The sequence below is a fragment of the Poecilia reticulata genome, chromosome 6 (assembly GCF_904066995.2).
Source record: "Poecilia reticulata chromosome 6, P_reticulata-male-v2, whole genome shotgun sequence".
Lineage (NCBI taxonomy): Eukaryota > Metazoa > Chordata > Actinopteri > Cyprinodontiformes > Poeciliidae > Poecilia > Poecilia reticulata.
This window is the reverse complement of record NC_088835.1, coordinates 21,890,097-21,915,331: the sequence shown is the minus strand read 5'-3', so window position 1 is coordinate 21,915,331 and position 25,235 is coordinate 21,890,097. Positions and strand designations below refer to the sequence as shown.

The following is a 25,235-nucleotide window of genomic DNA, read 5'->3' as shown; positions in this document are numbered from 1 at the left end:
GTCGTGGAAGTCTCCAGCTCAACTGACCTCTTGATAAGTCGATGCCTTGTTTCGTACCAGTATATTTCCAGATGACCCCTTCCAACTTCCACTTTGTGAAATATTTCATACGTCTATTTAAAACGTGGAACATGAGCTTATAGTTTATTGCAGTAATAAAAGGCTCAAATCTTACATGTTAAAACAGGTAAAAAATTTAATTCACTGAAGTTTTGTGACGAGATTCAGCCAATTTTAAACCTGACTGGCTCTGGGTGGTATTTGGCAAATCAGACACCAAAAATTATTCATTTTTTATTTTAAATGAGTGGATGTGCCGCACCACAGATAATGCTAATACCACCCATAATTGGTGAGAAAGTGATTCCTGAGGTGGGAGCAGTTAGTTAACCATTTTGTTTGATGTTGTTTAAAAATAAAGTAAGTCAAAAAGTTCCTTGTAGTGTCTGTGAAGTTGTATTATCTGAAGGTAAATCAAAACACAGTGTAAATATTGGATAATATCGACTTTAATAGTTTAAGAGTTCAGAAAACGGCCATAAAATGTCATACTGGTCAATCTCTAAATAATTCTTAGATTACTTTTTCTCAGCTTTCCTGTTGTAAACAATATGAAAAAGAAAGTTTTGTGAAAAAGCTGACCACCACATGATAGGAAATGCCTGTCACTGACCTTCCTGAGACCTGTGATGTTTTGGGTCATCTTGTGGAGCCGCAAGAGTAGCAGGGAGGAACAAAAGACCAAGACCCTGCCAAAGGCACAAATACAGAGAACAAACAAAAAGAACTTCACTTTGACAGGAAAACAGTTTCCAGAATAGGCAGCGGTTACTTAAATCGACTACAAGTAAAACTGTGTGTGACTTCACCGACAGCGAATTGGAGAGAAAGCGTGGATGGAAATTTTAAATGAGTTCTGTCCTGCAGGAAAATATACATTTACCAAACTTAAATATTTTTGTCTCAAGTATTTCATAACCCACAATGTGCACAGATCTCTTTATATGTAATAAATAGATATGATCCTGCCTGTGGGAAAATTAGCATGGTAAGTGAACATTAACTTGCAGATGGTTGGATATAGGGAATGTTGTGGCTCCCTAACAAACAATTGATCAACTTGTAAACTCCCATTGCCCAGCTGTTATTCAAGCTGTTTAGCATAAATGAAAGAAGGGGAGTAGAGAAAGGATCCAGATGCTTTGAGTGCAGCAAAAAGGCAATCTGTCATTGTTCTCAACTAACACTGATGGATGCTGCTTTGAATGGGGATTGGTTTTACTTAAACATGACAAAGTGAGGGATGACATGCCATTGGTCACAAAGGTCTGGAGGTCCCGAAACGCCTCAGCGGTCCCTTTTTTCAGCCAAGACAACCTCTTGTTCATGTATCAGCTGCCAATAAAAGGGGAAACGTTGTCGGGGCACGCTTTTAGTTTGTTTGTTTTCCCATGTGTTGATGCCAAAATTGAAAAATGAGAAAATGAACAAAACTTCCACACGGACCACACTGAGGAGGAAGCCAGTGTCATTACTGCATGATCTACTCCCCTCTCAGTCTCTTGTGGAGACTCCAAAGAACCATCACACTACTGTAAAGAGGCCAAGAGTTGGATGTGCTACAACTGAAAAAGAAAACTGCAAAAAAACATTATTGCAGAGAAAATTGTTTGCCACAATTCAGACTTCAATGGGTTTTTTTTTTCAAATAATTAAAAAATTTTATTAGTACTTTTAGATAACCCAAGACAATATAGAATGATGATTTCTTCAAAAACGGGTTGTGTAAGTTAACAAGGGTTTTTTCTGTCAAAAAGAAAGAACAATAAATAATCACAATATTTGGTAAATCATAACTTAAATGTGATTAGAAACATTTCTGGAATGCTAACTTAAATTTCGCTATCCAGACCCACCCCTACCACCAGAATGAAGAAATGGCTTAAACAAAACCTGTCGGCAACATGAAGTAGGCTAAAAGGTTGCTATGTAGCGTTACTGTGGTTCCACAGATTGTAAAAAAAGTACAAACATGAGACACAGCAGCAGGAATCAGTGGTCTACGAGGGAGAAGTTTCTCTGTGCGACTGTATTAGTAGTCAGAAGAACAGCATCTAGAGGCTTTAGTCAGCTAATATTAATCTACTAGTGCACAAATATTTCAAATCCAAAGATAAAGACAAAATGCTCTCATTTTAAGTTTTACAAAAGCTGAACTACCCTAATTTTTAGGCATCAGCCTGAGGAAAAAAAAACAAAAAAACAATATTGGTGAACTTCTACTTTGAAGAAGTAGTTGATGAAGAAAGTATAACTAGATCCACTGTTTCCAAGTGTATGACAAAATTAATGTGAACAGCAATATGCCAACTCAGCCATTACAAAACCATTACATGTGCAGAACTACTTAACTACATAGAAGTAATCATTGTGTTTATGCAGCGATGCATATACACTGGGAGAAACCCCACCACAATAATTTGAGGTTGGTAAAAGCTCTGAATGCAGAAATATGACTTACGTCATCCAGAATCATATTCAATGTGAAAGCTACAGACATTCCCGTCAGTAGACAGAATTTCTGGGGAAAAAAGCATCCATCTTAGCTGGACTTTGTGATGTCAGATGGTTAATGAACCCGTAAACTCTGCTTCTCACTAGCATATAAAACTGATATGGACTGCTCTTCCAGCTGCAGAGTGAAGTGACGTTACATAACTGGAAGTAATAAGAAAAAGTTTCTTTGGATCATAGACTTGGACATCAACCATCAGACGTCATCCAGTTTCTCAAATTTAGGGAGGCTCTTCAAAGCATCCCACTAGACAGATTAGGAAGAGACAACTGCATTATTATTGTTTGTTAATATGGTTGGAATACCAATCAACATAAATTACAATGTTGCCTTTAATTTTCCTTCACTAAGCTTTAACACCATTAGAGTTAAAATATCACATGTTTCATTTACTACAAGCAGCCAAGCAAAACATAGCTGAAACCCAATGTAACTGTGATATATAATACAGGAAGTAAAGCACTATTCAGTATAGCACAATAAAAATCATGTAGCCAATACACATGTCAAAACCTATTTATAAAAGTGTAAAAAGAAAGGCTTGTTATCCATACACTAACACTGACTTCCACCTGCAGACTGCAAAAAAAGTATCAAACATCTGTTCGCATAGCTGCTGCATCTCAATACAAAGTGGGTCATGTAGCAAAAGCTGCAAGCACACCAGTCATTTTTATCTACAAACAGATACAGCCAAACTCTGACCTTAATACAGTAGAAATGCAGACAAAGATTGCTTTTTGTTAGAAACTGACCACCATATTTTAGATTTTTTTTATAAATAAACAAATGTTTATTGGACTGGATTCTGCACATAATTTTAAAACTTAAACTTATAAAATTTGAATATTTAATACAGTAAATAAATGAATGAAATTGTTTTGCTTCAGTTAACTGGTATTTTCTTTTTTTTTTGCTTGAGGAGATCTGATCTACAACATGGCTCCAAAAGCCAAAACACAAAAATATTTTTTCTTTCTTGCGAAAGATTCTTCTTTCACAAAGACGCAATATAGAGGAGGCTTATCTCTTCAAGCTTTTCACATTTCCTCCTTTTACAGCCTCACACTTCAATGCTTTTCGTCAGGACTTTAGTTGATATGCCAACACAAAGTACTGCATGACTGAAAGAGAAAAGAAGCGATAGAGGGTTAAGTAAACAGATATACGAGTCTCAGTGCAAATTACAACACTGCACTGTTGTATTAAAGCCTTCAGCGGGATGGTATATTTAGTAAATTTCAGCACATTGGATGAAATAATATTGTATTAGATACATTTTTATGCTGTTCCCACTCCAGAAGTGCCTAATTAGTTATCTTAACTAGGGATGTCCTGATCCGATCACAAGGTTTCAGACTCTATCAAAATCGAGGGTTACATTTCAATCTGGGATCAGATACTTAGTAGCTACCTTTATGAGGTGGTACAGTCAGCATCTCAAAACAACGCACACGCAGCACTTTGCAGAGCGAGCATAACCAAGAGACCGACTCAGCTTGTGAGAGCTGTTGCCTTGCAACATTGTTGCTGTATTTAGTAACTTTTCAGACCCCCAAGCAATTTTTTTTTTCGAATGTACAATGTGTTCTGGTTTATTGGAGATTTCGGCAACAACAAAAAACGCAAAGATTGTACTGCAGTTAAAACAACCAGTGTAGCTGCCATGAGCCCCTCTCACCTCCGAAGCGCTTGTAGCCGTTGAGTCTGACTAACAGCAGGCTTGTTGTGCAGCAGCCTGCAATATAGCAGAGGAGACCACTCTATTCTGTGCACAAAGCAGATCTCAGATTTTTTTTTTATCTGTTCTTGAATTTCTTCTTTAGAATAGAGCATGATGTGTTGTTAATGTTACAGATCTTTTCAAGTTGTCAGAAATGTTCTCTTTATTTTTATTATTGATTCTACACATTTGACTTTGATCAGATCTGGGTGTTCCTACTGAAATTCAATTTAGCTTTCTAAAACATTATGTGATGTGGACACGAACAATTAACTCAGGTATATTACTTTTTCATATAGGACAGGGAATTTGTTTGTAGGCAAAACAGTTTCTTTTGGGTTTTTACAACTTATGTGCTTCCTGTGATGTTTGACACTGAGATATCTAATCTCAAGTGTTCAGTAACAACTCTACACTGAAGCATCTTATGAAAAAAGTAACTTATTAAAGCAAAGGCAGATATTTCTAGGTTAAGGATTAGTAACCAGTCTCAGGGAAAATCCAAAACCTCTGATCAAAGGCCAGTTTTCTCATCTTTGGTTAATTTTTCACTAGAAATTTGCATCACCTCTAAATGTTTCATTTAACCCTTTCGGTTAAGTTTTTTTTATTATTAATATCAGCACTACCTCTTTATTGACCTAAATGTCACATTTAAAAATGCATTAAAAAAATGTCAAGAAGATGGAAGAATAAGAACACTTCCTGGGTATCCTCTAACTGTGCATAACAAGCACAGTTCCAGAGAGAGAATGTCAAATCAGCATTTATTTTTGTGATATTGCTTATACGTATCTAATGTGAATCCATGTGGATAGACTGCTCGCAGACTTGGCCACTGGTTGAAGCCAATTGTCTGAGTTCAGAATCACAACACAAGACACTTGGAAGACAGAGGAGAAAACAGTGAAGGAGTTTCAACAGCCATCCCTCAGACAGGAAGACTCTAGAGGAAACACCAGAAAGCCATTAACTAACCACAGAATTATGATGATCTATTTGCTGGGATGGGCTTACAGACAGCTAATGAACAAGTCTCAACTCAACCCCCCCTCACAATCACTCCACCCACACCCCATCTCAAACGCTGCATATCCACACACACCGAGAAGCAATTCTGAAAGAGCTCTTGCTCGTTCAGAACAGCATGGCAGATCAATGCCTGATTTTTAAATCAAGGGAAAAGGTTATTTTGTGTCTCACTGGGATTCCACTTACTATCTTCTTATATCTAAGACACTCCCATACCAATTTCAACCAAACCAGTCCAACCCCCTTCCAAAACAACACATGCACACATCTCCTAATTAAGAGCGAGGCGGTGGGGCTTTTTTGTGTCTGTGGTTATGCTTGCAATGTTAGTGTCTGGAGTGTGAAAACAGATCTGATGGAGCAGTGCCCTCAGCTCTCCCTGATCAGGCTCCAGCAGGTATCCCCCCCATGATTGACAGCTCACAGGTCAGCCGCCCATCTCCGAGACTGTTAGTGGGTGGGCGGTAAAAAGATTTGGAATGCCTGGGACCCTGATTGCTTTATTGCTCGCCTGTCAGAACCATTGTACGGCTCTGTATTATTAGGGCTCGCCATCTCTCACCGTCTGGAAGGTGTCGCGTCTCAGCTCTGCATAAAGAATCGCCACTCTATTCAAAACCCTCTTTCTCTTTTTTGGCTGAAAGGAAGAAAGCACAGATTTTTCCACACAATCTCCTGTACTGGTTTGACAGATAATGCAACATGAGTGTCTCTGGGGGAATGGTGTTCGTCGTTCTGCTTTACACACGAGTGATGAAGATTTGAGATCCCATTTGGCAGTAATTTCTCACTATATTACAAATGATAGTTGATGAAAGGGTACAGAAATTATTCCAATGGTCTTGATTTATTTTTCTTGTCATCTAGACAGTGTGGGGTCCTTTTACAATGTTTCAATGTGTCTTCCTTCTCCTGATGATGGCCTTCCTTAATAAGACAATACGTAATTTTGACTTTTTTGCACTAAAAATATTGCGTAATATGGCCAGTTACATCTATATATGAAGTAATCTATAAATGATATTGATAATAATATTGTGAAGCCAGAGTCTTCAGAGAAAACCCATGTATGAACCACAAGAGCACAAGAGCAAACTCCATTCAGAAAGACGCCAGCCTGGGATTTTAATCCATTACCTTCTTGCCCATTAGCTTTTGCTGTTTCTATGCATAAAATATAAAAAAACATGTTTTTTTACAACAGAAATAAAGCAATTAGTCAAATTTGCTCTAAAATAATGTGGCACACTGATCAACACTTAAACATTAGAAATATATTTTTGCTTTGAGTTCAATGTATAGAAAAATATAGACTGTTTCCAGGTAAATTTATTCATAGAATATTACAACTTTTTTCCTCCCTGACACTTCACTGACTAACACAAATAAAATAAGTTTATATAACCTGGTGTATAAGTTAATTATTTCTGACTGGAGGTCGACATTAAGTTAACATTTTGGCGTTCTACATTAAAGATGATAGAGAATCTGTAGAGATAGCTGGGAGGCTTTTCGGCCTCAAAGACTTAAAGCAGAGATAATCCTTTAGAATACCAGTGGCAAAATGAAACCAACATGTTAGTAAAATAGAAATATAAACTAACGCTCCTACATTTTTAATGATTGTTGTATTATTTCTTATCAGAAACAAACTTCTCAGTTGAATGGAAATAATATTATTTCTAAATATGAAAGAGGCATGAATTATTTGCACTGCTCATCTAGAGTGGAAACATTTCCAAACAGCCAAATTGGTCTCTTTTAAGTGATGGAAAAGTCTGGATGTCTTCTTTCAGTCAGCTGTGAGGCAGGGTGCAGCAACATGTAGAGGAGGGGCTGTGCTGTATTACTCTACACATTAGTCAATTTCTTTACACTACATGTGACATAATTTGAATTGTATGTTTGTGGATGTAAAAACATATATTTTAATTTTCATATCATGCTTTGCATATGCATATTAAGGGATACTAGTAGCATATCTCATTTCATACAACAATAATTATATCAACTTGTACAATGACTTGTTTTAGGTGATGATTGCTTGAGAAACAGCAATGACAAGCTATATTCAATAAAGGCAAAATAAATAAATTACATTAAACATGGAAAGGTAGACACAAAAATTTGTATTCTATCAGTGACTACAGCTTCAGTTGGAAGGAATAAAATAAATGAATCAACCAACTTCATATTGACAGCAGGTCAATTTTCACATCTTTGGCAGATTTGCGTCTATCGTAATGAACAAACATTACAGTGCAGTTTAACCTAAAAGCAAAAATAGTAGACGGAAGCAGCATCCATCTGTTTTCTTTCAGTTTCCTAGCCACAGATGTAGCTCTAATATCCGTTAGCCTTAAAATAGCTTTATGAGGGAGCATTGGCTGGTGAAAATTATTACAGAATAGAGATAAAACACACAGAAGTTATTTCTGTCAATTATGCTACCCTCTGCCATGGCGTTTTTCTCAGCTGTAACAACATTAGCATCCGCCTCTGCACTTTTTTTTCTGCTGTACTGCTCGTGTCTGCCTCCGCCATCATTTAAGTGTTTACTCCAGAGACAAAAGGGGACAGCATCATTTCCTGCCATTCATGTAAGCTATGCGAGGTGGGGCACTAGCTGGCTTCCTGCTCTTATTGTGGAAGACAGTGACAGTGCATTATACAATAAAAAAATAAAATAGTAGTACATTTCAGTAAATTGTTAGTCTTGAATATGAGCTGTAAGCGTTCTAAATATTGAAGCACATTTTGCTTAAATTGAAATATTTAGAAAAACTATAAAAAATATTTAATCTAGTTCTAATAGGCCTAAAATTCTATTGCTACTATATTGGGATAAACAAATGAAAATGGAAAAAGAGCATTTGAGCATCAGGTCAGGTCATGCTGTCAAACTATGTCTTTTACTTCCCAAAAGAACAAAGAGACTCCTCCAATACTACAATGGTCGACTGAACAGTGTCTCGACACAAATCCCTAGCTGTTTTCCTTTTTTTCTTCATGTTATTCCCCAGACCGCGATGACAGACTGGCAGGTTGTTTAAGGTCATCGGAGCTGTGCCTCCTGCTCCCCTGAATCCCAGGTGATGGCCAGGCCGCATCCCCGAGTGATCCTGCTGCTCCAGGCCACAGCAGAGACAAGCCCACTGGGGTGCCTTGACTCTGTCTCCATGGAGATGAGGCGACAGGCTGGCCGCGCCTCAGCCTCACACCTTCATGGTCAGCGACTTGGCGTCTCCGAGGAGATGTCCCTGCTTAACAGCAGTTGCACAAGTCGCGATTGCCCCCACTCACAGCCCCAAGACCATTCAGTCTGTTTTTTTGTTGTTTTTTTTTTTCTTTTCTTTTTTGTCGGCGCAGGCACAACAGCGGCTGGACCAGCCCTCCTTGCCCTGGCAGTGCTGCCCTTGTGAGGCCTGTTGGGAACAGTAGTGGGATGTTAGATTAGTCCTACAAGTCTGGGCAGGGCCTAAGAGGGGATGCAACGCGCAGGGACTGCCCACTCCATCTATGGCTCATGCTCCGTTATGCTTTTTATCTGCGGGTGTGAAAATATCATTCCCAAATGCTGTCTCCTTTAAGCTCCACGCACAATTGGCTGCTGATGAAACCTGGCTTGACTAGCTCAGTTCAGCATCCCTGATGGTCCATGTTATCACATCTCGGTACGCCGATCCAATCTAACAGAGCTGAGCAGCAGACACATACTTCTGAATATATACATCACTGACAAGCAGCTCTCATTCTGGTCTTCTTATTGATTTTTAAATGTGAGACTGGTCTTCTTTGTGCATGTGTGTTCTAATCTGAGAAATGAATGATAACCTCTTCATCACTCTACCCCCTGAGTGTTCTTACTGGAAGCCATATTGATTTTGTTAGTCTGAGAGTCCTTGCATTGCATGGCCTTTACCTCAGGGACAAATCTAATTGTTTATCTCTGGACAGACTTCTGCCTTTACTCCCTTCTGTCTCATTATGTGCCAAGATTTGTCAAGTCAAGTCTCTCCACACTCTCGAATCACGCTTTACAACATGTCGTTCGGCGGAACACTACAGATGGCTTACTTATCAACAGACCCTCCCACATGGAATGCTACAAACATGACAGCACAACACACTTGCAAAAATATACACAAACCGACATACAATGTAATCACACTCTGGAGACGCAATTACACGTACTGACACACAAACATGAGTCGCAGGATTCTTCAGATCATTTATAAGCTTTCTCGAGGAACATGATAAACAGTTTTTCAGATCTTAAATGAAGTGCACACACGATAAATTCTGTATTTCTTTCCGAAAGTGTGATATTTGCTCATCCTGTATTTTGATCCATTTCATCACAGAGGATTTATGACTGAATAAAAACACAGACGGAGCTGTTGGTACCCCCTGCTGATATTCTAATCAGCAGGGGTCAAGTCAATAAAGAAATATGGCTTTTACAAAAAACATCCTGCTAGTGTGATATCAATAATTTTGTAGTCTATAAATTGAGCTGGCAGCATTGACAGAGAATAATGTGCTGCATTACAGTGAATTACTTAAAAGTTTCTCGATTGCGGTGACAAATTAACAAATGATTTGTGTGGCTTCTTACAGCATCTCAAACACAATTCTGCATAATATATTCACAGTAAAGCTCCTGTCAACAAAATATCTGTGTGAAATAGAAACTGAAAATGACAAACTTGGGTTGCAAAACAGAAAATAAAAGAAAAACGTTTTAAAAAGCTGTGTACCAAAATGCCAGCATTTAATTTTTGTTGAGCTACTCAGTGAACATTTGCTTTACATTCAACTTATATGATGTAATATCAGTGTTTCTTCCTTGGAAGAAAATGTGAAACCAATTAATTTGTGCTATTGTGTTAATTTTGTTAAACCTACCAACATAGTGTATTGTGTATTAATGATGTCACAGCTTATCCTTTCGAAATGAGGTTAAATTAAACAGCAGTCTAAATATAAAGGAAGAAAAACTGTGGATAACAGAAAAAAGTTGCTTTTGCCAATTTCTTTTAAGTGCTGATACTGCAAAAAGGAAGCCCTTTATATATTGCTAAACATGATGTAGTGAGAGTAAGACAAACAGCTAATATGAATTTTGCAATTGGGCAAGCATGCACATAGAGTCAAGTACTTAATGATCATGTCACAAATAAACACAAACAGAAATTCAATGAATAAAATACATTTGTAATCTGGGTACAGCAGTTTGCATGAGTTAAAGAAAATATCCCAAAGAGCATATTGCAATTTGTAAGGGTAAGACCAGTGTTTTTAGTTCTTTCCTACTCTATATTGAAATATAAAGTTGCTGTATTATCAAATCAAAAATATACTGAACTGAGATTGCCTAAATTTAAATCAGTAGTCTATAGAGATACTTTAATAAAAGTAAAAAGCAAAATCTGACCATTCAGTGAAATACTGTATATCTTAGATCAAATATTGTTATAAAAAAAACTAGTTTTAATATAAATGTTTATGGGTTTCTGTTTTCTAATCATCCTTCTCTCACCAACTCTCCAAACTCTTTCAGGCCACTGGAAGCCTTTGGTCAGATTTTATCAGTGAGTTAACTCCAGCGAAGTAGGCCAGATCAATACACACACTCTCAGAGAGGAGCCAAAGCAGAGAGTTAGAGGCGTGGGGGAGAAAAGGCGCAAGAGGTAGGGAGCAATCAGAGAGCTGTGGATGTATGCCTTCAGGAGTGGATCGATGCGCTGACAGGGGCCCTGCTTTGTTCTCACACAGCACTCAGATGTTGGGCGTGCTTAACATGATTGCTTAAAGGTTTTTGTTTGCCTACTTGTGTTTTTGTTTGTCATTTTGCTCTACTTATAGCATTTCCTGCTGTCCCTTTTGTTTTGTTTTTTGATACGTAGTAAGGTTTGCTTTTTTCCGATTTATTGTTTTCTTGCAGTGTACTTCTTGCCAGCAGGGGTTTCAGCTTGTATTTTAGTTTTCGTATTTGTACAAATTCCTGCACATAGGTAATGGAAAATCTATAAGTGCAAGAAAAGAAAGAAAAAAGTAACCATAAGCACAAGAAAATCAAATGTGGAAGCTTTTACTAAAACAAACTGGAACACCAAATTCTTTTTTTTTTTTATTCTTTCAAGCTGTTTTCATTTTGGTCACCCAAAGCAAGTTAAACACTTTCCAAACTAAATGCTCCAACAAGAATGATGTCCGGTAAGAACTTGGGTGTGCCTGGCTTCTCAGAGAAAGGTGTTGACCACAAAGGACAAGTAGGTGTCAACAAATCTGTTCTCAGCGCCTATGGACCGTTGAAACGCATGAGCTCCTTTCCAAGGCTTAATAAGATAGCACAGATGTGCCCTTGTCTCACAACAGCCCTGCGTCTCATTGTACTTTGGCCTCCCAACCCTGCCAATGCAAGACCTCTATTGCCTCGGCTGCATGAGAGGGTCTCATTAGGACAGACAAACGAAAACCGAGGTCAAGGTATATAAAGGTAGCCAAGGCTAAGGAGCCTGCCTCTAAGATTAGATGGAAGCTTCGCCCCGTCCTCGGGCCACCCAGCGGACCTCTGGCCCTCCCCATCACGACCTCCAATATCCACCATTATTTGATGAGCCAGAGCTTGATAATTATTTTGCGTGGATGAAGAAGAGGGCACAGTGTGAAAGGAGTGTCTCATTCTAAGGGAAAGGGTGGTAGAGGATAACAGAAAAAAAAAAACTAACAAAAAAAAAGATCAAAAGCAGGCCTTTTGCTTTTCATGCCTCAGAGGCTCCAAAGAGGATAAAGAACAATTGGGCCCTGGGTATCCTGTCCTCTCTTGCAATTAGGCTCAGCTGATGAAGTGAAAGGGATGAATGGCAGGGTTCAAGGCCTTCTCTAGGATTCACACAACAGGACGTGGTTTTACCTTCTCCTTCTTTATCTTCATCTCCATTTAGAGAAGAAAAATGCAGCTAAAATATTTCCAGATAAAGTCACTATAATTCAAGGTGCGAAATCTTCATCAAAGGGACAAAAGCGACTGAGGGTGTGTGAGTGGACCAGAAGGGAAGAAACACACTTGCCTGCATTGAGGTGTACTTTTCATTAGCCTACACTGTATATGGATCCATTTTAAATTAAACCTATAAAAGCATGCTACGTCTACCTGCTTTCAGAGGTTTCATCAAAGGGTATCTATTGTTAGAGACTTTGTGGTTTAGTATAATGTGACAAATCAAAGATTCTAATTCAGTGTTTTGGCCACATATTCAACATTCCCACTGTCTACCATAAGTAGAATAAGCTTATTATTACAACAATATGACTTCTGGCCTCAAATAATGAAATAAAAAAAAACATACACACAACCTTGATATGTCTAATGAATTTCCTTAAAGTGTTGGATATTCTGTGTGTAAAATCTGCCTTTCTGACATTTCACAACACTGCCCCAGGCGATTGTCACTTAAAAACTACTTGATCATTTAAAGCGATCTTACTTTGCAGTCTCACACTGCAAATCTGCTTGGAAACCTATTTGAAACTCTGCAAGAGAACTCAACAGTTTGCCTAATAAACATTTGACATTTCTATTAATGGCAGCAGTCATATTGTATGAGTTTTGATTAAAAAGAAATAGTTTTTAACACTGTAATATTTGCAGGGAAACATCCAAACTCGTTATGTCAATGTATTAAGCAGAGCTGGATATCCAGCTCTTTTGTAGCTCTCAACAAGGATGATTTAAATTGTACTTGAAACTCTATTCTTAATTACAGCTTCTAATTTGAAAATCACTCTTTGCTTTAAATGCAAAGTGTTTTTTTGTTTCCTACAAAAGCAAGCTTTTGTAGGAAATATCAGTGCAATGAAGTGTAATGAAGACTGGGTGGTTGAATATCAGCCAATATTTCACAACTATACAGGTCCTTAAGGAGCCGATTGGGAAAGCAGGCTCTACAGCAATTAACAAAAAGAAGTGCAAAATACCATAAAAATGTTATGTCGTGCTAAGAAAAAGATACGGAATGTAAAGTTTTTATTAAACCGAAATTATTTTTAGTTTTTATTCGCATAATTTTGAGTCGTTAAATTCAAAGACCAATAGTGAAATATACTTAATTAATTAAAACAATAAAAAAAAAATATGCAAATACAAAATTTTAAAAGCATGGTAAGTTTTTGTTCTATTGTTCAACTGTATTGTCTACTGTTGAGAAGATAATAAATTTATTTGAAGCTTATTAAATATAATATTTGAAAAAAATGAATTCATACAATTTTCCACTACTTCACACCTGTCCCATTCATACAAGTTTTATTTTTGAGTGCCTTTGAAAACTGATCGAGTTTCAATCAAGTTATGTGTACAGCAAGAGCAATTTGATTACAAAGTAAAATTGTGCAATATTGTCAGATACATGTATTATTTAATGCATTTTAAAAAGGCTACAAAGAACCAGTTGGTGATAAGTGAGGCTACTGAGAAGTAGCACAAACTACTTCTAAGTGAATCACTGCTAAGACTGTTGTTTAATGGAGAAACATTGTTGTGATCAAATGCTGAAAATCAGAAAGAGCAAAAGCTTCTTAAAGAGACAGTGGCATAATTTTAAGGCAATAAATTGCAAAGTCATTTTTTTAAGTCGTGCTTGATATATAAAGCATTTTTATAACAACTGAAGAAGGTAACATATTCTTGATTGTACTATAAAATCCCAACTGAAGGTAACAGAACTGATAGTTCTATAAAATCCCAATGTGTACATTATTATGTCCGTATGCCTACACTTTCTAGTAGTTGTACCCTCTTAGGTAGTACTTCACATGTATTTCTCATCACTAATCATCATTACACAATAGCATATGTCAGGGAATATATTATTCACAAATGCATAAACTTACAATCCATCTGCTGGCATTAAAACATAGTTTATTTTTCACAAATTCTTTACAGTGCTCAAACGAGTAAATGGGGCCCAAAGCTTTGACTATATTGCCACACTGCACTAAAACCTTAAGATGATTAGTGATATTCTTAAAACCAAGCCCACAGATAATGTGTTTAAAGAAGCAATACGGCTTTTCTGAGCTTTGAGTTCAAAGTCTTAGAAGCATGGGGTCAGAATGCCAATGGGCTAAACAAAGAGTAGCCAAAATGGGCTTTGGAGGATTTGAAACCCAGACCCCTGGACCGCTTTGATCAAGCTACAGAGCTACAGGCATAGAAATACTAAGTATCAAGTGCCCAAGACTGTGCTGCTCCCAAAGAATTAATAGGTTACCATGGGAAAATAAACAGTAAGTTTGATAACACATCAATAAGCGTAAAGACTTGTGGGCCTTTTTTAATATTATTATTGTTTTGTCAACCCCCCAAACACATTATGCCCAGGAATCCTGGTGTTGATTTAACAGTTTTTTTTTTTGTTTTTTGTTGTTTTTTTTTTTAGCAAAAAACAAACTGTAAATTAAACTTTTTTATGATTACATGTCCAGTCCACCCTAACCTAAACATACAGTAGATGCAGAAAATGTGGCTTGGTTGGACTGGTTCAACTTTTCTGTCACATTTACAATAACAAGTGGTCATATTTACAGAGATTATTTTTTAAGATTCTTTTGATAGAAGCAGACATTTTCTCAGGGAGTTAAAGGAATGTGGGGGGTGATAAAGAATACACTGAACACAGAGAAAAACCCTGCCATTACCTAAGTGTTTGTGTTTCATATAAACTGTAGTTGTGTACACATGTGCACACACACATGGGTAAATATATGTTTGTGTTAGGTTTTGTTAAACAAAAACAAGTTCATTGGAAGATAACTGAAATCACTCTATTGACCATAGTAACAGGACCTTAACCCTTGTGCGTGCGAGGGCTGAGACAAACGTAGAGGTCTATGGAAAATGATAGTTTTTACGTGTGTGAGGTTGGTTGGACCCCATTTCGACATACAAGGGTTAACTAGAATCAATTAAATAAATCAATATATAAAATGTATGAGTTTAAGTGTCATACTGCTGCGCTTCACTTTGAAAACAACTGATTGGAGATGACTGATGATTACACAGAGAATTTATTCACCCTAAAGGACCTCTGAAGACATCTCTATTGTTGTTGTGGTTAGATCTTGATTATACTGCATTTTCAATACACTTTAAAAGTATTCAAAAGCTGTAAGGTGTGGACCAATGTGTCATGCCCACTGAAGCTCAGACAATTATCCTACCACACTTTACAGTAAATGGCTTTTCAAAATGTAGAACAGTTTTAACAAGCAATTCTATCATTTTGTATAAATAAATTAATCCTAGCTATCCTTTCTTTGTATAGGTTAAGAGTGATGTAAAACAAATTAGCAGTTTGCGGCTTGTTGCAGCGTCCCACAGCGCCATTACAGAACCAATCTTTGCAACTGCGGTTTTCATAAATTTCAGCACTTAGTGTTAATGTCTTTTCTAAGCTAAACTCATGTTTACTTTGATGGCCTTCCAAACAGTGCAGCTACAGTTGTAGATTAACACAAACGTTTTGATCTAAATGACACGAATTTGGGACACATACTGATGCCAATGGCCAAGTCGGCCAAAGATACTGGAATGCAAATCTGAATATAGTTAACAACTAACTGTATAAACTTACATTCTAGAAAATATTGAGTTTTGCATGATAAAAAAGATCATCCTAAGCTATAATTCAAACAATAAAAATTGAGACATTACACTAGGAGAGGGTGGGATACAGGATCAACCTATATTGATAAATGTTCTCATTCTGTTCCTCTTTTCTTAAAGTTTTTCTAATGAGATGCCAGAGAAGGTGGCGGAGTGATCTGAAGCCCTGTTTCCTCTGACCTGGTTTTCAATGAACACATAACATTTTTCTTGCGATCCAGTCGCACATTTATACGACACCCGTGATTGGAGTCTCTGACACCAGCATTTTTTGAAACCTTGTCTCAGAGTGGAACTTTTTGGGAATTCCTAACGCAAAAGGTGTAAAGTACTTGCAGGTGTGAAAGTGCACACAGCTGCAGGATGAGGTGGAGGTTAAGGGTCAAAGACACGTGCGCATCAATGACATGCTAAAATCAGACCATAGAAGAGTGCATTAAAGAGGCAGTACTATGAATTTTCCAGGCACAATCAGGTAACCACGTTAATTCCAGTTGTTATAAATGTCATATCAAACATGACTTGAAAGCAATTTGACTTTGTAACTTAACGCCTTGAAATAAGGAATTTGTCTCTTTAAAAGCTCCTGCTCTTTTTTGAAACTCCGCCTTCAGGAAGTCACTACTCCATGAAGATAAATTAGTTGGTACAGAGGCTAATAAGGGTGTATGAAACCCTATTAAAATGTTTTTTAAATGGTTTTTGTCATGTAAAAATGGATGTCATAATTTAAAAACTTGTCAATGTGATACTTATCCTATGCAATTAAAGAAAAATCAATCAGCAAGAGAATATAGATAAAACCCAAAAAAGGGGTTCAATAAGGAGGTTGCAGAAGTCAACAAACGTCTAAACTGATGCTTTGCTTAAGAATGTTTTGATTTCATTTAAACATTAAGTTTTTCTGGTAGGACTCTACTAGAATGCGTTATATTGATTTGGCAAATGTTCTACGAGTTCATCAGACTGATGATACATACAAAGCCCTCTACGGGTACACCTCCAGTCATTTAGTCATACCGCTGGGTAAAGTTAGCGTTGGACTAGGCCATTGCAAAACTGGAAATTTTGCTCAAATTACCGTATTTTCCGCACTATAAGGCGCACCTAAAAACCTTCAATTTCCTCAAAAGCCAACAGTGCGCCTTATAATCTGGTGCGCCTTATATATGGACCAATATTGAGCCACAACAGGTCTAGCAACTACGGTAAGCAGCCGCCGACTTCATTTTTGCCCGTAGAAGAAGCAGCGCATGGTGCATGCTGGGATAGTTGTCAGAACGCTGGTTTGTAATCTATTAATAAAATTTGACTGACCTATCTACCTACCGACTGTCTAGAATCAGGTCGTCTGCAGGTCATTTAGCACCACGTTCTCCACGAACATACTGTGTACAAACTGAGAAGGGTGACCATCGTCCAGCCACGCCCCAGCCCAGTCGCAGTAGGCTCTCCTCACTGACCGGAGTCTGACGGTTTTGTTGACATTCACTTTAGTGCAGCTCCATCTAGTGGATGCATAACGTAACTCCAGCCTCTAGCGTCTATTCTAGCGTCTATTCTATGCGCCTTATAATACTTACATATGAAAAAAGTTTTAAAATAGGTCATTCATTGAAGGTGCGCCTTATAATGCGGAAAATACGGTAAGTTATTTTTGTTGCTGTTGAATGGGTTGGAAAAGCTATTGCACTAAAAATGAAACCCATTTGCATTTGTAGCTTTTCAGCAAACATCTAAAAGTTTGGAGGCAAACTGTTTTTTGAGCTGCTAGCTATTCTATCCATCTTGACTAAAAACAGCAAAAACTGGTCATTCAAAGAAAATTAACCCCAGAGCATGATCCAGTGTTGACGTTTGTCTTTTGGATACCTGTCTGATCAGTTTCTGTTTTGCATCTTATATAATTTTAAAGAAATTTACAGTTGTTAAAAATCCACATCGTTCTCCAATTTTTGATCACTTTTCACTGTACAATAGAATATAAAGAATGTCGATGCTTTTCTACATTGAGATCTTTCTGATCCTTTACAACCACTGTGCAAAATGGAAAATTAAGGTGAATCCAACAAGGATAGCTGAATTTTATTCCAAGTTATTCATAATTAATCGCAGATGTGACGTCATCTGCTTTTTAAGAATCTACTAGAATGCTTTATATTGATTTGGAATATGTTCTACAAGTTCATCAAGCTGATGGCACATACAAAGCCCTCAACAGGTACACCTACCTGTAGAGGACATTTATTCTTAGAAAGAATAAATGCTGAAAAGGTGCAGACGGTGTTTAAACAATGTTCAGCTTTAAGGTATTTTATTCACCTTTTTCAATTTCTATAAATCCAGTGAAAGTGGAGTACTTTAAATCGAAGCTATCACAGCATAGGAATATCCTAATTGCTTCTGTCTACATTTTGCTGATGTTAAACAAGACACATGTGAGCCAAAAAAAGTAACTTGGCACGTTTATTTTTTTTTGCTGACAAAGATGTGTCAAACTGTCAGCATTAAAGTGATCATTTGAGTGCAGAACATATTTTTTTTGTAATACACATAATGAAAGGAACCCCATTCAATTACTTTGTCTATTACCACTTGCAGATGCATGCCGATGACACAAAGGGTCGGGATGCACAAAATATAATGGGCATCTTGTTTTAATTGTTGAGATTTTTCTCTCCCTTTTTTCTGAAGGTGACAGGGCCATTACTCCAAAGTCACCACTTATCTGCAGTATCACCGAGGATTAATGGTTTCACTTCGGCTGGTAAGAAATGTTCAAGTTGTCCTGATTATCAGTGCAAGAAAAAGAATAATGGTTATTTGTCATTGTGTTAAGCAGTGGGAGACTAATCTAACAAAACACTCAGTTAGGAACACCATTAACCCTTGCTGGCGAAACTGAGCAGGATGTACAGTGAGCTGAACGCAGCACTGATGCCTAAATCTCAGAAGCTCAGCCCCAAGAAGCTGCGTGTTTCTGAAGTAAATACACCTAAATGAAGAAAGTATGGACCAATAAGTATGGAGGACATGCTAACCAAAGTATTATACCATTGTGTGCTGTGTTGTGGTTTTCCACATCATCTCAATTATAAATCTAAGTCATAAACTGAAGATATATAGTATTAAATGTACAATCAAAATAAAACCAAACATAAAAATCACTGAATTTTTCAATACATTTTGTATCACATTAGGTAGGAAATTGATCTAAAGTGGATAAAAATGACATAAAATGTGAAGATGTTAAACATCATGATGGAAAATTAGGCTTAGAATTGTGATTTAGATTGGGATTTATGGTTTGTTTGTAAAGCGAACAATTACCACCACCAGTAGCTGACACACTACCCATTTAGCACATTTGTCTTGTGGAGGATTTTTTTTTCCAGTAGCCTAGTCCCTGAAGCTTTTGTGCTGGTGGCACACGCTTGTTCCTGCTCCAGTAATCGCCTACATTATTTTCCTTGTCTGTCACCTTTATAGTATCTATTAGCCACTCTCTACTATCTGTTCACAGGACATTTTCTCTTCCTTTTTCCCCATGAATGTTTTATATATTGGAGGGAGAATGATTGTTCTTTGCAATGAGGCCGGTGCGTGGCCTCAGTAAGACAAATTGCTCCAGAACGCCTAAATGGCAGTCAATGATAACTCATTGTAAGGAGAGTAAGTGACTTCCAATGGAGTGGATAGGGGGACAGAGAATAATGGCAGAGCACAGGTGAAAAATAGATGTTTGGCTCAGTGTAATTACTCCATTAGGGGGCTCTCTCTGTTAATCTACCCAAGCAACAGCGAGTGTTTTTACAGCAGCGAGAAGGTGAGGGGCAAAAAAATGACTGCTACTGGACAGAGAGGAGCGCCTCTACCTCCACAGTCACAACACAGACTATGAAGTGTTTACTAACAGACAAATGCACTTCTGGTTCGTGCTACTCCAGCTACAAATAACTACAAGCATGGATGATGAAGTTTATCATTGAGCTGACATTAATTTACAGCCGGATGATCTTGTGCACTCACTGTGCTTTAACCTTCTGTGTCAATTGTGTGCGGGAGGGCAGGCCTGATTGAAGCCTGCTAAATATGAAAATCTGGGTTAGAATAAAAAACACGGGAAAAAAACAAACAACCCGCTGCAAATCAGCTCCCCCATTCTGCTGCTTTCCAGACAAACATGATGAACAATTTTTATTTCACCATTTGGTGTCTGCTGCTTCCGCCTGTGGCTATACAGACAAAAGAAGCCTTAAAAAATGGTCCAATATGGTCTTAAGAGTTTACTCTGACCACACAATCTGTTTTCTTAAGTGAACTTTTAAAACACTGCTATGAGCAGTGCCCACAGCACTATCGGCAAGGCTCACGGTGACCTCCCGTTCACCTTTATACTATTTCCCATCTGTTTAGGTTCCACCCAAGAATTCATCCCAGTTGGCTGTAGGCCCACTTTGCATTGGGCTTCCTCGATGAAACCAAGAACAAAACCCTCTAGTAGAAAGAAAAACTCTCTTTTTGGCCTATTTTAGACAGTTTCCCCCACACATCTGTGCATTCTCTTCTACGTGAAGATTAGATCTAAATTTTAAATTTTACATTTCAATACCTGACCAATTTCGTCTTTATTTCGGGTTTTTCTTTCTTCATAGAAAAAAATAGTAAAGACATGCCATTGATTTGTGATAGTGGGTTGCAATTTTATGCTATCAATTCCATATTGATAGCATAAAGCTTTTATATTTGTAATCATCATAGCTTATCGTCAAGTTTTTTTTACCAATAAATGTGTGTTGGATTTAACTTAGAGATCAGAAGGTGCTTTTTAAAATCCGCCAGTAATTTGTTAATTGCTTTTAACAATCTGTATTATGAACTTCAATTGATTTGGTAGATGAACACATGCTCAGTCAACATGTATTTCTATTCTTCGTGTTATAACAGGACGTAAGCAGAATGTCATTTACATTGGAGCAGCATGTCCTATATTGTAAAGGTAAAAATATATATTCATAAAGACATATTCAAGACATATTCAAAAAGATTAGCTTTCGGTTGAATTAAGTACCAATATGTATATAAAATGAAAAGGAGAAACATTTAGTTATTTTTGATCAAATAGGTTTTTCAACAGGTTTCGATGTAGGTGGAGAGACATTACTCCAGCTTTTCAGTTTTTAAGTGCACTACGGCAGTTTTCATTTTCTGGAGAACAAGTCACCTGATTTATCTGACTGTGAGACATAAAGATGTAAAGGAGTAAAGACAGACTAAAGAATTATGTACTGTACTGCTAGAGAAGATGAGAGAGCACTGTAAATACGACCGCACAATATTGTGAAAAACAAGCATTACAGGACGTTTGTTAAGGTTGCAATGATGATAGGACTTGCAATGAAAGAATACAAAGCAATGTGAATCTCTTTGAGCTTTGGGGTCATTCCAAACATAGACCCTAAATAGCTCTAAGCTGTCCAGTAATAGAAAAAAAAAACATTGCTTTCATCCATGAAACATGCTTTCATTTAAAAAAAAATCTTGCATCTGGCCACATGTTGTTTTGGCATGAAATAGCTTACTTGTAGTTTCTTAATGACTTTACCAGAAAAAACTCAATACCCTCCTAAAACAGTTTCTGCTGAATTAAACAAGTATAATCAAATTTATCACTGTGATAGAGGAGTCTGAATGCATGGTACTCACAAAATAGGTTAGTATTTATTGCAGTTTATGCAGTTCTTTGCAGTACAGATTTGATAAAATTAGCTATATATTTTGCAGCCATAATTAGCTTTATACATACAGAATATAAGAATTTAGAACATTTAACACAATTTCATATGTCCAAACTTGTAAGGTTAATTGGGAATATCATCCATCCATCTCCTATAGTTATATTTGCAAGATGGTTTTATCAATCTGTTGAAACCTGTTATCTATATTATAAAATCAGAGTGAGAACAATCAGAGTGGTATGTTTTTTTGTCGTTTTTTTTTCCTCGTGTTCACGTGTCCTAAGTTTTCTTAATTATACACATTGTGCCCTAATATCCAGCATACTCACATGATCTAATTTAGGTCAACTCAGTTCATTCTGGGATATCTCTGCTAATATCAGTTCTTGTAGGAGGAAACTGATTTGCACCTGCGCAAGAAAATAAAAAGCACACATGAAGTCTCTAAAAATATAATAACATTGGTAAAAGTAACAATACCAGGAGTTCAGGTTGACAAACGCTCCCTGCTTCAAAAGCTACAGGTTGAGGTAAAGGGGACTTTCATAGTAAAGACGGTAAGTAAGAGGCCGCCATTATAGCTCGGTGATGAAAACGAGCACAGTGACCCGATTAAGGAGGAAATTTCTGGGTCACGGTCTTGTTTTTCAGTGCTTAATTCGTCCATCGATAGTGACACGGTGCGTGGCTCACACCTACCTGTAATATTATCTTTCTGAAAGTCTTGGTTCAGACAGGGGCCTTGTCACTGTAACCCAACACGGAGTAAGGGAGAGCCGGAGTCACCCGGAGAGGGAGAAGACTGAACCTGCAGGCAGCGAGGAGAGACTGCCTGGCTGGCTAACTCTCCGGAGGAAGTGATGGGCTACAGCGCCACTCAGTGGACACTTTGGCATGTTCTTTTTGTCAAACGATGGAACCCCTCTCTAGACTTCAATTACTTTTTCAAACACTTTTACAAGTTTAGATAGATAGATAGATAGATAGATAGATAGATAGATAGATAGATAGATAGATAGATAGATAGATAGATAGATAGATAGATAGATAGATAGATAGATAGATAGATAGATAGATAGATAGATAGATAGATAGATAGATAGATAGATAGATAGATAGATAGATAGATAGATAGATAGATAGATAGATAGATAGATAGATAGATAGATAGATAGATAGATAGATAGATAGATAGATAGATAGATAGATAGATAGATAGATAGATAGATAGAAAAATATAAATTATTTCAGTCAATTCAAGCTTGTCCCTGCATCAGGAAAGCCTGAAACCAGTTAGCCCGATTTAGTGGCCTTTGGAGTCCACCAACAAACAAGTTCACAGTGTCTGTGGTCTCAGCTTTTCAGGGCTTCATTCACATCACACAAACTCCCCTTCATCTCATGCTAATGTAGGACCAAAAAAAAAAAGAAGATACCTAGCTTTAAAGACATGGCAGTCGGTTTAAGGAAAAGAAAAAAAAAGAAAGAAAGAAAAAGGTTGTGGTTTGTGTTTGAAGTCATAAATGTGACAGAGGACTTCAAGAGAAAAGACCCAAGACTGGCAGTCGAAAGATGAGTGAGAGGCGGATGGGGAACATGTTTTCTTTTTTTTCCCCCTCCATCCGGAGGGATAGTCTGTGGCCAAGCTTGATTATTAGAGATGAAGGACAGGCTGAGAGGATGTGGGATTGTTAAAGTCTTGAATCCTCTCACCAAAGCCCTCTTGCCTTGCAATCTTCTGCACTTCATTTATATGGCTTTACGCCTTGCACTCTTAATTTTATTTTTCAAGCTGGATAAAATTTGTTTTGTTATTTTGAAATAATATGGGAGCATGCAATACAATTGTAATGCTCCAGTATCAAAACCAAGTATTTATTGTGCACTTTAACCATATTTTCAAGAGTTTGCAAATATTTATAGATTCATCCCCTCAGTAATAATCACTACAGCATACGTGTAGATAACACTTCAATTTACCGTGCGGTTGTGGATGCAAAACCTCTGTTCCCCTTTCTGTGAGAGTCTGTGCTTCATTTGATGCCCTGTCCATTATTGCCAGCATATTTGAAAAGTGCTAAGCCTTGAAACGAGTCCCATATTATTTCAGGCCGGACTGAATATTTCACGGCAGGAGGCAGAAAATGAGACCTTCCCTCAAGAGACTGCCTGCAGTGCATTCTACTTGGTGAAGCAAACGGAAGATCTCATACTGTGCACAACACACTTGAACAATTATATATTTATCCGGCACATTTGTGAGATTTCTTTATTTTTTATTTTTTTGTTTGTTTGTTTGTGGGTGTTCAAAAAATAAAGGGGAAAATACAAAATTGAGAGAAACAGCAAATATAAAAGTTTCTTGAAATCTGTGTTTGGAACTGTTTGCAGTTCAAAAATATCCACGAGAAAGTGTGGCTCCCTTTGAGCTATGGAGATACAATCGTAGTACAAATTGCAGCAGGCTGAGAACAGCAACCTAACCACATTGATTCTTGAATCATTTTTCATGAAATGAGATCCCGGTCTTGTGAGATTAGTTTGTGCTCTGGTAGATGATTTTATAAATGTGTAACATAGTATCCTCAGGACAGTTGTCTAGTAGCAAAGCTCTCTTTAGACTGATACGGGAGACTTTCTCAAGCAGCACCATAGCTATGCCGGGCTTGTAAAAACATGCTTTAATACAGTTTACTAATATTTTATGTGCTGGACTACTACAAAGTAGTTGTGTTGGTGCAGCGTATAAAACTATGAAGTGAATTAAGCATATTACATAATATATTTTCAAAAATGTGAAAGACATAAAAATCTGAAAAGTGTGAGATTCATCTATGACCCCATTTTTTTCTAACCTCAAATAAAATCCAATGAAACTAATTACCTTCAGATACCCAGTGTAAATTCTTTCTCAATAGAAAATGTGTTGTTCGGTGATGACTCAAAAGTTTTTTTTTAAGAAAAGAATAATGCACAAAAAGTATTGTTCAAAGTGTATGGCACAAACCTACCAAGATATGGACATCCACCTAAACACACAAGCAAGGCAAGGAGAGCATTAATCAGACAAGCCAATGGGCTAAAGTTAGCTTTGGACTTGTTGCAGACATCCTAAGCTCAGGTGAGAGAATCTGTCTGCATGGCAACTGACTTGTCATGAACTCTGAAGTCAGGCTTAGTGAAAGTGTGATGAGAAGAAGCACATTTTCAAAAGTAACCCATGAGAAGTTCCTTTGCAGTTTGCCTTAACTCACACTTGAATGAGGGGTGCTCTGGGCAGATGAGATCAGGATGTAACTGTTTGGCCAACATCAGAGAAACTGTAATCCCCACCCCAATTACTTTAGCATGAATACTGAAGCATGTCTGAACTGATGGAAATATATGGCTAAATTCCTTGAAGAAAACTTGTTGGAGGCTATATGAACAGTTGCCCAAGGCAGCATAGGAAGAGGTAGGTTTAAATCATAAGTATTCAATAAATTAGTATCTGTC

At 37.4% G+C, this 25,235-nt stretch overlaps 1 long non-coding RNA gene across 3 annotated transcripts in view; it reads right to left on the bottom strand.

Annotated features, from left to right (window-relative positions):
* LOC103466647 (uncharacterized) overlaps positions 1 to 22,656 on the bottom strand; it is a 114,462-nt gene extending 91,806 nt beyond the window's left edge. For all 3 annotated transcript variants that reach the window (XR_014087911.1, XR_533971.3, XR_533968.2), the window contains exons 1-3: positions 22,440 to 22,656; positions 22,070 to 22,150; positions 674 to 749 (exon numbers count right to left, since the gene is read on the bottom strand). This is a non-coding gene — a long non-coding RNA (uncharacterized LOC103466647). The remainder of the gene's footprint in view (positions 1 to 673; positions 750 to 22,069; positions 22,151 to 22,439) is intronic.
* Positions 22,657 to 25,235: the final 2,579 nt, after the last annotated feature.